The sequence below is a fragment of the Myotis davidii genome, unplaced genomic scaffold (genome assembly GCF_000327345.1).
Source record: "Myotis davidii unplaced genomic scaffold, ASM32734v1 scaffold36, whole genome shotgun sequence".
In the NCBI taxonomy this organism is placed as follows: Eukaryota; Metazoa; Chordata; class Mammalia; order Chiroptera; family Vespertilionidae; genus Myotis; species Myotis davidii.
Genome location: NW_006287829.1, coordinates 1,087,078 through 1,097,386, shown reverse-complemented (window position 1 = coordinate 1,097,386; position 10,309 = coordinate 1,087,078).

Here is a 10,309-nt window from a genome sequence, read left to right as displayed (position 1 = left end):
GAGGAAGGGAGAGAGATAGAGAGTTAGAAACATCGATGAGAGAGAAACATCGATCAGCTGCCTCCTGCACACCTCCCACTGGGGATGTGCCCGCAACCCAGGTACATGCCCTTGACCGGAATCGAACCTGGGACCTTTCAGTCCGCAGGCTGATGCTCTATCCACTGAGCCAAACCGGTTTCGGCAACAATAAAGATTTTAAAAAGACTTCTAAAAAATGTTTACTTTTGTAATTTCTTCAAATCCACAAACTCATAGGAATATCAGGCTTGGATGGAGATTTTTATTTTTCATTCGGCATCTCTCTGGAATGCTAAGAAATGGACATTTTGTAAGTATTCTGGGAAGAAGGTAATACATTTGTTCAGGAGTCTAGAGGACAAGGGGACTTTGAGTGAACCATTGAAAGCCCAAGGACATGAGGCATTCAAGGGACGACAGTGGCCTGAAAGATTTAATGTTTCTCCCCCGGGACACCCAGTAAGACTACTTGGAGAGAACAGGAATGAAGGAGGTGAGGTTAACGTTCAAGAAGAAACACGCATTCCTTTTTTCCTTACCTGACACATCATGTGTATAACGTTGTGTTTCTCCAATAACAGTTGGTAGCATTTGCATACATTGTAGAGAATGCAGATGGTTTTCTGCTGAGAACGCAGGAAGCCTAGGAGGTCATGCTGCGAATAACTAGACTTAAACTACATCTTCGCGAATGCTATTAATTTTTAAATCAAGGCCTTGCTATTTAGTGCTTTAACATATTTTTCTGTGTTTAAAACATATGTGCTCTTGACCCACTTAGGAAAAAAGCCAACCCTGAACACCCACCAGTAAAGCAAAGCCTAGTCGCATAAATGATCCAAGTGTCTGTAAAAACTTCTTCCCAGGAGAACAGCCTGCTATTGAAGTTCAGATCTGCAAATATACTTCCTCATTATTTTTGCATGCCTTCCATACATGCTGCTTTCCCACACTTCCCCGTGTTCTTCCTTTCTTTACAAGCACTGTGCTCTCATCTTGTACGCTAAGAAATAAAGGAATTCAAAAACCTTTGAAGAGATGGTATTCCTGGACTAAATATTGAACTGTATTACAAAGATTTGCAAAACTGGCCCACTCACATTTAAGTAAAATAGAAAATAGACACCTTGCTTTTTATTTTAAATTATTTATTTATTTGTTTGTTTGTTTGTTTATTTATTTATTTATCATCACCCAAGGATTTGTTTTTATTTATTTTTAGAGAGACAAGGGAAGAGAGAGAGAGAGAGAGAGGAAGAGAGAGAGAGAGAAAGAGAGAGAGAGAGAAACATCAATGTGATGTTTGCCTGGCCTACACGCCTTGACTGGTGGTTGAACCCACAACCTAAGTATGTGTCCTGACTGGGAATTAAACCTGCAACCTTTTGGTGCATGTGACGATGCTTCAAACAACTGAGCCATCCAGCCAAGGCTAATCTTGTTTTTAAAACATGTTGCCAACTAACAAGAATGGGTGTATAGTATGACACTTTGGTTAATAGTCTCTTTGTTGGACTTGAACTGGAGAAAGAGTAATTATGGACACCAAGAACTAGAGAATGCAATTACTTCCAATTTATATTAACTCATTTTTCATAAAATAATTTATTGCTATCAAGTATAAGTGGACAACTTAAATTCATCAGACCAGAGAAAGTTTATCCCAAATTAAAATCATTATTTAATTAGTAATATTTTAAAAATGTATTTTATATTTTAAAACATTCTTTCATATGTTCATGTATTAAAGTATATCCTTTTCAACTATCTACTATAGAAATGGTGCTGTGTGGGCATTTTAAATGGACATAAGGATAGTTAAATATAATTTTTCTATTAGGTTGACCTCTTCCAAGATTGTATTTGTAGATAAAAAGAACATTTTAAATAAGAACAAAGTTATTTCAAAATGTATGTATCAAAATTGTAAAGAAATCAAAACTATGCTAACATAATACTATACAGTTAAACACTAAACAAATATGTTTTATTAATTCCAGGCAGTGATGTGGGTTATATAGCACAGGGTTGAGAGTAAGGAGGTGGAAAGGAAGTAAAAAACTGGGGTAAAAGTTTGCCTAAGTGGTTTTTTCTCTTCAGGGAATTTTCAAGTCTGGTCTACATTTTGTATTTTACCCTAATACTAGGGATGAGGAAAAGCCATTGAATGGTTTATGTGTGGGCATGAATGTATAAACACTAGTGGTTAAGAGAACAGACTGCCCCAGTTTCCATCCCACTCTTTTAGGTTTCAGCTATAATCCTGGGCAAGTCACCCATTTTCCTTATCTGTGAAATGGAAAAGTTAATACAACCCTCTTATCAGATTGTGAAAAATAAATTACCTAATATATGTGAAGTATTAATTATTCATATTTAACAAAGATCACTCTTGTTACTTGTGGGAAATAGACCATAGGAAACCAGATAGGAAGCAAGAAGATACTTAGGAGGCTATGCATAGAGATGAAGAAACCCTCAACCAATGGTTAGTTTTTGAAGAATGAGAAGTGGTAACATTTAACATATATTAGGACAGAAAAGCTGAGAAGACCGAAATGGACTAGTTATAAATTGCAAGGAAAAAAAAAACAAAGATGAAAACTGAACAATGAGCTCAATAGTTGTAGCAATTACTGAGATAGAAAAGATAAATGGAGGAGATGAGTTGGGGCAGGAAAAGAATCAAGAGCCTTGATTGGCTATATGAGGGTTATGTTCCCTACTAGATATTTATATGGAGATATTGGGTACAAAAGTTAGATATAAAAATTTAGTTGAGTTCTTGATGACTATATGTATAAATTTCAGAGTCACAGTATATAGATGGCACTTAAAACCTTAGGAATGAACACTTGTGTACAGGCAGAGAAGAGAGTAATGCTGGGATACTACAACATTCATGGAGAGGAGCACAAAAAAGAAAAAGTTGACAGAATGAGGGAGAACCTAGGAGAGTGTAGTATTGTGAGAAACAAGTGAAGAAATTATTTGAAGGGATGAGTAATGACAACTAACTGCTCAATTAAGCACGATGTAGGTCAATGGCCACTTGACTCAAGAGCAGTGACTATGACCAAAGCAGTTTGAGAGGAATGAAGATAAAAGTCCCAAGGTCAGTCAAGAAGAACTGGGAAATCGAGATGTAGAAATGCATTAATCAATTAAAACAAAGATCATAGAGGAGCTGGAAGAAAATGGAACTGATTATTTAATTCAGTGGAAAATTCCAGAGCTTTGCAGTATTACTAGTAAATAAAGCAAAAATTTTGAAATATTTGTATGTATATCTACATATATATAATAAAAACTCTGTAAGTCATACAATTACTAAAAAATAAAATAACGAATGAAAACATTGTTTGAATCAATATGACAAGCAAAACAGCTGTTTGAGTCAGTGGGTCAGTGACACCATTGTTTTGCATCTTCTATGTCACAAATACCTTTACTCTTAGGCTGGTAATAAGGTGTCTCTCACGGTCCCGGACTCATATACAGACAAGATGACATAAGAAACAGGGACGTGACTCTGCCTCTGTTCTCTCTTCTTGGTAGGAAAGTTTTTGTAGCAGTACACTTACGTCATCATGTTTCATTGGACAAAGATGCCTGAGAACCGCCTATCCTGAACTGATCATTGGCAAGCAAGGGACATTGAATTACCATGATTTGTTAAGATGAACAATATGAAGTAGACTGTAGGTTGAGTGATTAAGACACCATCTTAAGTGTTTCATATATAACTAGAGGCCCAGTGCACAATTCATGCACCAATGGGGTCCCTCTGCCTGGCCTGCAGGATTGGGCCGAAATCAGCTCTCTGACATTCCCAGAGGGGTCCCTGATTGTGAGAGGGCTCAGGCCAGGCTGAGGGTCCCCACTGGTGCACAAACCAGGGCATGTCTGGCCCGGTCTCTCTCAGTCCCTACTGGCTGGACCCCAGCAGCAAGCTAACCTACCAGTCGGAGCATCTATCCCCTGGTGGTCAATGAATGTTATAATGAGTGGTTGAGCAGCCTTAGCATATCATTAGCATATTATGCTTTGATTGGTTGAATGGATGACTACACGAATGAATACTTAACATATTAGGCTTTTATTTATAGGATGATGTTTTATATATATTACCTGTTTTTATATATATTACTTGTTTTTATTATATAGGATGATGTTTTATATATATTACACATTGTTGACTAAGGTACCTGTATTAGTTTGAGAGGGCTGCATAACAAAATACTGGGTGTCTTAAACAACAGAATCTATTTTCTCACAGTTCTGGAGGTTAGAAGTTCAAGATCAAAGCGTCAGCAAAGTTGGTTTTTTTGGAACCCACTCTCCTTGGCTTGCAGGTTGCCACCTTCTTACTGTGTCCGCACATAGCTTTTTCTCTGTGTGCATTCTCATAGTATCTATATATGTTCAAAATTTCCTCTTTCTATGAGAAACCAATCAGATTGGATTAGGACCACCGTAACAGGCTCAGTTTTACTTACCCAACTCTTTAATGGCTCTATCTCAAAACACGTCACATTTTGAAGTACTTGATGGTAGAACTTCAACATATGAATTTTGAGGAAAAAGAGTTCAGCTCATAACAGAATCTAGGAACATACTCTGAGCATTTTCAGCTTCCTACCTTGATTCATATTTAATTAACTTGAACTATGCTCTTCCCTATCTCTGGCTGCCCAAATTATTATTTAGGATCTACCTCTGTTGTTATCACTAGTGAAGGTTTTCTCAACAGTAGTTTTAATATCCTCCCAGAAAGTTTTAGGCACTAGTCTTAGGAAAATTTCCATAGTCTCTTTAATATTATAGTCATTTATGTACTTATATCTTCATTAGATAACTAGAGGCCTGATGCATGAAATTCGTGCAAGGGGCTCAGCCCTTGCAGCCCTGGCTGCCTTGCAGCCCTGCCCACTGGTCGTTCCAGAAGGTCATTCCACCATCCGGTCTAATTAGCATATGAATACTTTGTTATATAGGATATTCTTGAGAGTAAGGACTATGTTTTGTTTTGTTTTTTTTTACCATAGTATCACTTGTACTGTCTAAGAGTGTCTTGGCCATAGTTGGTACTCAGTATAAATGTGTTAAAACAAGAATGTCTGCAAAAATGTAATTCATATATAGCCTCACAATAGGATTTGAATGGAGTAATAAATTATTATTTCTTAGGTGATAAGGCAAAGATTTGTGGATGAGTCAAAATTTGAAACAGGACTTGAAGTGTGGGTGAGATTTTGATCGATGGAAGTCTGATGAAAAGGGAATTAAAGGTTAGGTTAAATGCCCATTCAAACCAGAGGGAAAGGAACAGTGGAAGCTGAGCTCAGAATGTAAAATAATTGCACAGTGTCATCTCTGCAATAACACACAGTCAGTTTGATTGTACCACGGGGTTATGTTTTAGTGAGCGCTAAATCCAGAAAGACAGCTTGAGACAAAGTCATAAATGATGCAAATGGCATTCTAAGGAAATTTTTTTTTTTTTTGGTAAGCAATGTTGAATCACTGAAGGATGTCACATATGGGAATAACATTTACCAAAGCATTGGTTAAGGAAAAATATGTAGGTTCAAGAAGCATGAAGTTTCATTAATAAAAGTAATGTGAAGAATGAGAAGGAGATTTGAAGGTCTGGAGATGTGATGAATTTGAAAATATGGGAGGATATCAAATAAAAATGTCCAGAGGCCAGTGTGAAAATAGTATATTACAAATAAAACAAATCTTGCTTTCCATCATAAGTAAGTATTAGCAAGTAGAAGTATTTAGTTATTTGAATATATCTATTTACTTGTGTATTAGAACTAGTCTATGGCTAACCATTTTTAATGCTCATATTAGTGTTTTCTGTATCAGGGTAATACAAATAATTTATTCTTAAACTTATTTTTAAAGTCATTTTAGTTTGTTTTGTCAGATATTCAAGGACATATTAAGGTGAACAAAATTACATGATATATATAGACTTTTACAAATATCCACTTTCTTAATTTTCTCATTGGTAATCACTGTATAGAATGTATATCAAACATAATGTTCCAGATACCCCTTCATTAGTAAATGTAAATATTAAATCAGCTTAACTAAGTTTTATTTCTCTGTTTTTGTAGGTGGTGAAATTAGGTAACAGTTATACTGGATTTTCAATTTTTAATTAAAACCCAGACTAATTCATTGCTCCAATTACTTTTCATTTGAAAGATACTATTTTTCTTGACAAAGCATTTCAATGAGATACTGTAAATTAGTTCACATTTACCTATGGCTATTTGTTTTTCATTACTAATTATAATGACCAGCAATAAACTGAAGTGCTTGTTAATTTACATAAATAACTTATTGGCAGCATTTGCCCCATGTTTACTAGACTATCAGAATATGTAACTTGTATCATTCTTTAAAATAAAAGTTCACCTTTATCAAAATTATTGTTATAGACATTATTTATAAACATTAAATATATATATTTGGCATTTCCAAAACCAAAAATATATGTATGTACACAAATATGTATCCTTATTAAGCAGGCTATATACTAGTATGTGAAAACATATGAAGTAGAAAAAGAGGCAATGAATCAGACAACCTAAGTTAAATAATAGAGCACTGCTTTAAACATGTAGTGAGGAAATGCTCTTCAAATGCATTATTATGGAGAAAAATAATTCAAGCTGTGATCTCCTTGGCCACCCAGAATCTAGAGTCTTTGATCTTGTTTCCCTGATCCTGTTATCCTTAATGATCTATTTTAATAGCTTATTGTTTTTGTTCTTTCAGCTGTCTCTCTTTCTTGCAATATAGTGAGTACAATTGGAGAAGATATAATCTATTTTCTCCACATCTTTTCTCCCTGTTCCCCATTTTTTCCAGAGAGGTCGTTCCTCTCTATTTTAAAAAAATTCACTCATTGTTTGCACTATTTGGACTTGGGGACTACAGTGGTGTGACCTCCACCTCATCGTCCCCTGGGAATCTTGAAATAGATAAAAGACTGATGTGGGGATATTACTCTGAAGACTGAACTACAATAAATAGAAATAAGAAGCACTGAAAAGAAATAGAAGCTGTCTTAAACCAACTGCCCAGGACTATAAGTAGAGAAAAAGTAGTGTGTATAAAGGAAGAACGTGTCATTATGAAAAGATGTGGAAGTGCTTAAGCTTGGAATCATAGAAATAGATCACAGGGCGAATAATGCAATAGCCATGTGTATATGTGGAGACCACTAATATGAGCAAGATCTGATCCTTGTCTTATTACCCGTCTCTCAGTAAGGGAGACAGAAAAGTAAACTGAAAATAATGATGTAGACACTAACTGAATGGAGAGGAACACACAGGGTACAGAAGGAACAAGAAGATCAAAACCATGTGCCAGCTGCAGGTAGGTCCAAGAGGGCTCCAATGAATGAATTCCTGAGTAAAGAGGGAAAGGCTGTTTCTGGCTGAGAGGCCAGCAGAAACAAAGCTATAGGATTGACAAGGAGCCTAGTGTATTCTAGAAAAAAAACAACAGCAAGTGGTTTGGTGTGAAACTTTAAAATTTGGGGGTGAAATGAAAATGTTAGGTAAGAACCAGCCTAGGGGTGTTTTGTGAGCAGTGCTTCACCTTACCACAGTTTCCCCACTCCTCTCCCTGATTTACTTTATTTCTACGCCACTTATCACCTTCTAGCATATTTTACTTATTTTGTAAATAAGTAAGTTATCCTCTGTCTCTTCTACTAGGCAGTAAGTTTCAAGAAGATGGATTTGAGTAGCTCAGGCCGAGAATTCAGATTCCAGCAGCTTTTTGAGAGAAAAGCAAGAGCCAAGTATGGAGAGGGCCGTGACTGGAGAAAAGAGTGGGAGACAGGTGGCTGGGCGGTGGGTGTGGGCAGGCCACTATTTTAGGTGATAAAAGCAAGAGGACTTGATGGTGGGTGGGATTGGAAGGTGAGATATAAGGACAATTGAGGGATGACATCATGACTCAGTTTAGCAGGCAACTGGATATACAACTCGTAAACCTATAAAAAGTTTTGTACTGGAGGTATAGATCTAGTCATGATTAACCTATGCTTCCTATTGGAAACCTGACGATGGATAAGGTCTTTCTAGGAAGGGGTTTTAGATTAGGAAAAGTCCTAAAAACACAACCCTGGAATGGATGGAGGGCGAGGAGCTATACAGGAATGGGGAAGGAAAGGTATAATATCCATCAAGGGATTATGGGACAAGATAAGAGGAAAGCAAATTTTAAGAACAATGAGATGATTAACAAATGTAAAAGCAGCAGTGTTAGTAAGGTAAGCAATGAAACATACTCTAACTTGCCAAAAAAAGAGAGTGGAAAGAAAAGTCAATTCCAGAGGCTGAGAACGAATGGGAAGTGAGGGGTTTGCGAATATGCCTACGCACTGCTTGAAGAACTTTAAACTCCTGTTCCTAAGATCTTCCCTGCTGCCTGGCTTACTGGTCATTGACAGATACCTGTGTGAATGTGTTATTTCTCTCCAATGTACTTTAATTTTATAAACGAAGTTTCTGGAGGAGCAATGCTTTAGCTCGATAGACAAAGCATCTCATAATAGGAAATGCAGGCCACATGTAGTATAACGCCTGTGAATTTAAGCTCAGATACTAATGATGCATACCAACCACGGTTCCTTACCCTTTCTGGTCCCGATACCCAGCAACACCTTTCCTTTCCTGTCTCCATCCATAACTAGCCCAAATAACAGAGACAGCAGATTCGGCAGGCAGTCAATTGGTCTGTAGCCAAGCTTTGCAAAGAATTTTGCTTTTTGGCTTTTAGGCCATATCTCTGTAGCATGGCCAAGTTGGTCCTGGATTGTTTGATTATTTCTCCTCCTCCTCCTCCTCCTCCTTCTCCTCCTCCTCCTTCTCCTCCTCCTCCTTTTCCTCCTCCTTCTTATCCTCCTCCTCCTCCTTCTTTTTCTTCTTTTGCCTCAGATGTATTAATTGGTAAATCAGATCTTGGCAGGGATCAAAATTGGGCCTTAAAGAGCCCATTACAATGAATCATCCATACATTTTTCTTTTTTAAAAATAAACAAACTAGAGGCCCGATGCATGAAATTCATCTAAGGGGCTCAGCCCTTGTAGCCATGGCAGCTTGCCTTGACCCTCACAGCCCCGGCTTCATCTGGAAGGTCATCCGGAAGGACGTACAAAAGGTCATTTGGCTGTCTGGTCTAATTAGCATATTACACTTTTATTATTATAGACTAGAGGCCTGGTGCACAAAATTCATGGGGGGGGGGGGTCTTCTCAGCCCAGCCTGCACCCTCTCCAATCCGGGACCCCTCAGGGGATGTCCGACTGCCAGTTTAGGCCCAATCTTAGGGATTGGGTGTAAACCAGCAATTGGACATCCCTTTCACAATCTGGGACCGCTGGCTCCTAACTGCTCACCTGCCTGCCTACCTGATTGCCCCTAACTGCCCCCCACCAGCCTGATCACCCCTAATGGTCTCTGCCTGCAGGCCTGATTGCCCATAACTGCTCCCCACTGGCCTGGTTGCCCCTAGCTGCCCCCCCATGCCAGCTTGGTTGCCCCTTACTGCCCCCCTGCCAGCCTGGTTGCCCCCAACTGCCTACCCTCCATGCTGGCCTGGGCACCCCTAACTGCCCCCCTGCTGGTCTGGTCACCCCACACAGCCTGCTGTTCGGTCATTGTGTGAGAGCATCCTGACCAATTTGCATATTACCCTTTTATTAGGATAGATAGAACTGACCTTCGTTCTGCAAATGTTACATGTGAATGCACTGTATGCCTTTTTATTGCACTTATAGTATATATACCTTTCAAAAGCATGAAATGAGAATCATTCTGCTTTATAATACATCTGAAAAAATGATGCAAAAGCTTATTAAATATGCAGTATAAAATACATGTAAGAGGGTGGCTCTATACACCAAGTGTTTCCAAGATTTATTTAGGTTGACAATTGTTTAGGCAGCATCTGGTAAAAGAAATGATCAGGCTTGTTATGTTTGTTGTGATTTGGTAAGATTATGTTTTGTTTTTTTGCTGTTTAAAATACATGTAAGAGGGTGGCTCTATACACCAAGTGTTTCCAAGATTTATTTAGGTTGACAATTGTTTAGGCAGCATCTGGTAAAAGAAATGATCAGGCTTGTTATGTTTGTTGTGATTTGGTAAGATTATTTTTTTTTTTTTTTTTAATTGTTTAAGATATTACATATGTGTCCCTGTCCCCACATCCCCCTCCATCCCTCCCCCTCCCCCGTTGTCCGTGTCC